Source organism: Tachyglossus aculeatus, chromosome 8 (assembly GCF_015852505.1).
Source record: "Tachyglossus aculeatus isolate mTacAcu1 chromosome 8, mTacAcu1.pri, whole genome shotgun sequence".
In the NCBI taxonomy this organism is placed as follows: Eukaryota; Metazoa; Chordata; class Mammalia; order Monotremata; family Tachyglossidae; genus Tachyglossus; species Tachyglossus aculeatus.
In genome coordinates, this window is record NC_052073.1 from 23492968 (window position 1) to 23499026 (window position 6059).

The following is a 6059-nucleotide window of genomic DNA, read 5'->3' on the forward strand; positions in this document are numbered from 1 at the left end:
AAATCAAGGACATATTTTAAAACAGTCCAAAAAGCCGCCTTCATCTTTGCATTGTTTTTCAAGCTGGAAAGATAAGTTTGCCTGTGTCTACACAATGGCTCTATGTAACTTAGCTTGTCCTATCACGCTACATTTTTTTGCCATTTCCATGGCGTGGGTTGTTTGTTCTTCCAACATGTCTGGGTCTGAGGAATATGCTCCAAGATAATTCAGTTCCCAAATCCGTTCTCCACACTACGCAAACGGCAAATTGCCGTACAGTGTGCCTTATAGGACAGGGCTGGTTGTGTGTAGGGTTTGTACTGCCATGTCTCCTCATATTATTTTAAAAAAAAGGCATGTCTGAGAATGAGTGCCTTATTGTGTTTGTGAGTATGTAGTTGCATGTAGGAGAGACTGTGAGACGTGAAAAACAGGAGTTTGAGAACAGACTTAATAATAATTATGGCATTTGTTAAGCACCGGGGTAGACGCCAGGTTATCTCAGCCCCATTTTACAGATTTTTGTATATTTTAAATTGGGAATTTTTCACCTAAATTTACCAGAGTCTCAAGATTTTCTGGAAAAACACAAATCTTTTAGCTGGACGAAGTGGAGCCCAATTCTGGTATGTACGACTTTCCTCCCTTTCCTCCCCATGTAGCTTATGCTTTCAAAATCTCCCTCATGCACACACATCTCTCTCCCTGATTCCCCTCCTCCCAGGCAGGAACTGTAGAGACGGAAACTTGCACACACAAGCCCAAACAGCTAGCCGACTCTGGACTTTGGCTATTCTTTTTTTTTTTTACATATATATTACAAGCCTGTTTGGGATGCCGTTCAGAGCCTAACGGACACCTAGGACCCTAACTTTAGCAGTTGAAGTTGTAGCCTACAACATTTCAAAAAATCAGGTTAGACCAAAGGGATGGTCCATTGGATAGTCTAAACAGTATTTCTAGTTCCAAATATTTTTTTCCCCCCCAGCCTACTTGGCACTTTGGGAGAGACCCAGGAATGAAAACCAGTGGAATCAGAACTTTGGTTTTTCTCTGCAGTTGGCCAGAAGGGGAGAGAAGCTACTTGCAAGTCTGTACTGTGTTTGGTTTTCTTTGTTTTGCTTTTCTTACCCATATGGGTAAAAATTGCCCCAATTTGAGCCTAGGCCCACCGTGCCCTGTGGCGTAATTAAGGGACGTAATTAAAGGCATAATTATTGAGAAGCAGCGTGGCTCAGTGGAAAGGGCACGGGCTTTGGAGTCTGAGGTCAGGGGTTCAAATCCTGGCTCTGCCAATTGTCAGCTGTGTGACTTTGGGCAGGTCACTTAACTTCTCTGTGCCTCAGTTCCCTCATCTGTAAAATGGGGATTAAAACTGTGAGCCCCCCGTGGGACAACCTGATTACCTTGTAACCCCCCCAGTGCTTAGAACAGTGCTTTGCAGTGCTTTGCACATAGTAAGCGCTTAACAAATACCATTATTATTATTATTAAGGGACAAGAGGAATCCAAGTGGGTAGCGCTTAACAAATACCATTATTATTATTATTATTATTATTATTATTCTTAAGGGACAAGAGGAATCCAAGTGGGCAGGGAACGTGTCTACCTACCAACTCTGTGGCACTGTATCAGCCCCAGGACTTAGTACTTAGGACTTATGACATGCCTGGCATGTCATAAATGCTTAACAAATACCACAACTATTATATTATTACACTAGAGATCCCCATGCTCCTGGAGTTCAAGGAGTTTTGAGTTTAATCGGGGATACCTGCAGCAGTACAACAGCAGAGATCTCCATGTGGACCACATTCTCCTACTTCCACTGGTGCCTCACAGGAGAGGCCTGCCAGGAAGGTCAGTCAATCAACCAGTCGACCAATAGTAGTTATTGAGTGTTTACTGTGTGCTAAGCACTGTTCGGAGAGCTTGGGAGAGTACAATATAGAGCCCACAACGAATTTACAATCTAGAGGGATCAGTGTCTTCTCTACTCTGTGCAGGTAACAGCAATGAGATTCATTTTCACCGAGCGCCTTGAGGATAATAATAATAATGACGATGATATTTGTTAAGCGCTTACTATGTTTTCAAGCACCATTCTAAACGCTGGGGTATATACAAGCTATTTAGATTGGACACGGTCCCTGCCCCATGTCAGACTCACAGTCTAAATCCCCATTTTAAAGATGAGATAACTGAGGCACAGAGCAGTTAAGTGACTTGTCCAAGGTGACCCGGCAGAAAAGTGGCTGAGCTGGGATTAGAACCCAGTCCTTCTGACTTATTCCTCCCCTTCTACGAACCCGATTTTCTCCCTCTTTTTTTAAATGATATTTGTCAAGCAGTTACTACGCACCAGGCACTTTACAGTTTTTAAAGGATTTACAGTCTTAATCCTCATTTCACAGATAACTGAGGCACAGAGATGACAAGTGACTCTCCAAGGTCCCACAGCAGACAAGTGGCAGAGCTGGGATTAGAACTCAGGTCCTCTGACACCCAGGCCCAAGCTTTTTCTACTGGGCCTTGCTATTTCTCTTGCCCCAGATTTAAACTGCTGATCATGTCTTCCCCGCCCTTCTCCAACTGGCCCTCCCACTTGCCTATCCCTAGCTCTCATTAATAATAACGATAAGCGCGGTATTCGTTAAGTGCTTACTATATGCCGAGCACTGGGGTAGATACGAGATCATCAGGTCTCACCTGTGGCTCGCTGACTGAGTAGGAGGGAGAACAAGCATTAAATCCCCATTTTGCCGACGAGGGAACTGAAGCACGGGGAAGTTAAGTGACTTGCCCAAGTTCACACAGCAGGCTTCTGACACTGCTGCCTCCACCCTGGCTCAAGTTCTCACCGTCCAAGAAGATCTATTTATCATCCCGCACACTTGGTTTCTCCCCCGCCGTCGCAGCTGAGCGATTGAGCATAGCATTCTCACACTCCCTTTCCTGCCCTCTCCCCTCATCTTTAAAACGTGCTGCAGCTATGGCGGGGTTGCCTTGCTGTTGGCATCAACATTGTGTGAGTGACTTGATCTCCTGGTCAATTGTATTTATTGAACACCTACAGTGTGCAGCACATTTTACTGAAAGCTTGGGAGAGTATAATAGTCATAAAAAACATAGTCCCTGCCCTGGTGGAGTTTTTCAATCCAACGGGGAGATGGGCCAATAGTAGGAGTCAGGGGAAGAGATAAAAAGCACCTTCCTCAGATGTCCGGGGCAGACCTCTCTCATCATAGCAGGGTTGGGGGCACCATGCATGCCCCAACTTTGGTGGGACTGGGATTGTGAGTTCTTTGGGGACCAGCGATGGATCTCCTTTTCTCGCAGCCCTAACTGTATTTTCATGGACGAAACAATTCTCAAAGATACTCATTTTCATGGATGCAATCACAATCTTTGATCCAAAGGACAAATCTCTCTCACTCTCTCTCTCTCTCTCTCTCTTTCAGGACTCTGCACAGTGTACGTACTCAATAAACAAAGTTGACTGTCATGAAAACGGACACCCATCCCCAGCCGTCAGTCAATCAATCAATCGTATTTATTGAGCGCTTACTACACGCAGAGCACTGTGTTAAGCGCTTGGGAGAGTACAATACAGCAGAATTACACATCACATAGAGAAGCAGTGTGGCTCAGTGGAAAGAGCATGGACTTTGGAGTCAGAGGTCATGGGTTCAAATCCCAGCTCTGCCAATTAGCTATGTGACTTTGGGCAAGTCACTTAACTTCTCTGGGGCTCAGTTATCTCATCTGTAAAATGGGGATTGACTGTGAGCCCCCCGTGGGACAGCCTGATCAACTTGTAACCACCGCAGCGCTTAGAACAGTGCTTTGCACATAGTAAGCGCTTAATAAATGCCATTATTATTATTATTATTATTCCCTGCCCATTATGAGCTTACAGTCTAGAGGAGCCATGGGGGACATCCAGTAGTCTACTGAATCCCTTGTACTTTTTTATACTATCAGGCTGAGCTGAGGTCCCAGACCACTTCAAAAAACTGGCCTTATTCTTTTTAGGTAAGCTTTGGTTGCTGGGATGTCTGCGGACCAGCATTTTTATTATTAACGTTATTACTATTATTATTATCATCATTATCTTCAATCACAGAAAACTCAGTGGTTTTTTTTTAACGGTATCTGTCAAGTGCTTACTATGTGCCAGGCCCTGTACTAAGAGCTAGGGAAGATACAAAGTAATCAGGTTGGACACAGTCCCTGTCCCACATAGGGGTCACCATCTTAATCCCCATTTTACAGATGAGGTAACTGAGGCACACAGAAGGCCCCAGGCCACACATCAGATATGTGGCGGAGTCAGAATTAGAACCCAGGGCCTTCTGATTCCAAGGCCAATGCTTTATCCACTAGACCATACTGCTTCTCCAGTTAGGCCATAATTGTAGGCCTATGAGGAACTTACACTTTAAGTGGGGGAGGACAGACACATTAGGAAATTATGAATGAAATCCAAAAATAAGTACCCAATCCAGTCAACAAGAAAAACATGCTAAGAACTCAACTCCTCTGAATTTCACCAGGACGTACCAGCAGGGAATATGTCAGAGTTAAACCCCACCTAGAGGGGAGAGTCATCCGTACTCTGTTGCTCCGGCCTGCAGAAATGGGATCTGTGACAACTTGTACTTCCCAAGTGCTTAGTACAGTGCTCTGCACACAGTAAGCACTCAATAAATACGATTGAATGAATGAATGAGATGCCTGCTTCTGCGGGGAGTCCAGGCTTAGCTCCCGGAGAGGCAGATGGCAGGAATGGAGAGTATTTCTCCCTCCTAAGGAGGACCCAAACTTTCCTGGGAAACTCAGTCCTATTGCCTCCCATGTCAGGCTGTCCTTTTTCATCAAACGAGGTATGTTTCGAGCTGGAGTCCTGAGACAGTGACTCAACCAGCTATTGGCAAGGGGAGAAAGATAGAAATGGAGGCGACCTTCTGCTGCTATGGAGGCCCTATAATTCGCTCATTCAGATACATTCCCTTAAGGCTTCCTCCTGTTCATTCATTCATTCAATCGTATTTATTGAGCGCTTAGCGTGTGCAGAGCACTGTACTTAGTGCTTGGGAAGTACAAATTGGCAAGATATCCGTTGGCTTGTCTGTTGGCTGGTCTGTTTCCCTCTCCGGTGAAGGGCCCCCTTCCCTGTCTCCTCTCCAGTAACTGCTCAGGGGAGCCCATTCCATCATACAGTGTACACGGGGAGGGAAGAAATGAGGGAAAGAAATAAAACAGGAGACAGGCAGTAAAGAGAGTAGAGAAAGAGAAAGCAAGGAGGCATCAAAAACGTCGAGAAACAGCGAGGCTTGGGAGTCAGAAGGACCTGGGTTCTAGTTTGGCTCCACCACCTGTCTTTGGGGTGACTCACTTAACTTCTCTACGTCTGTTACCTCATCTGTAAAATGAGAGATTAACAGGGACCACGTCCAGCCTGATTAGCTTGTATCTACCCCAGCACCTAGTACAGTGCTTGACACATGGTAAGCAACTAACAAATATCATTAGAAAAGAACAACAACAAGTGATAACATGATGATGGAGAATATGAAAACAGCTTATGGGTAGGCAAAGAGGAGATGGGTAGGAGAGTGTTGAGGTGGGTGGGAGAAAGTTGGAGGGGGAGAGCGGCTCTTGGATGTAGGTGGAAGGGAAAGTGGGGAATGGGGAGATAATAATGATAGCATTTTCAGAAAAGTGACCGCAGCTGGCCCTTTCACAAGGACTCCCGGATGGCTTGGCTTAAAAATTTCATCTGTGGAACTACGATACGTATGTTCACTTGCCCCAGAGAATTCCCAGCTTCCCAGCTGTCTCCTGAATTTGGATGGGCATGGGACTGAGTTGTCTTAAGTTTCTCAAGGCTGCCCGGGAAACCCAGGGTCTAGCCTAGCCTTTTGACACATCCCGAATCTCCCCCAGAATTCAGTTGAACTCAAGGTCTGGAGCGAGGAGGCACCCTGTGGCCCAGTAAAGCCTTTTCTTCATCCCCTTGCCTGAAGCCATCAGTGGTACACACTGGGCAATCCAGTTGCCTCAGCCATGTGGCA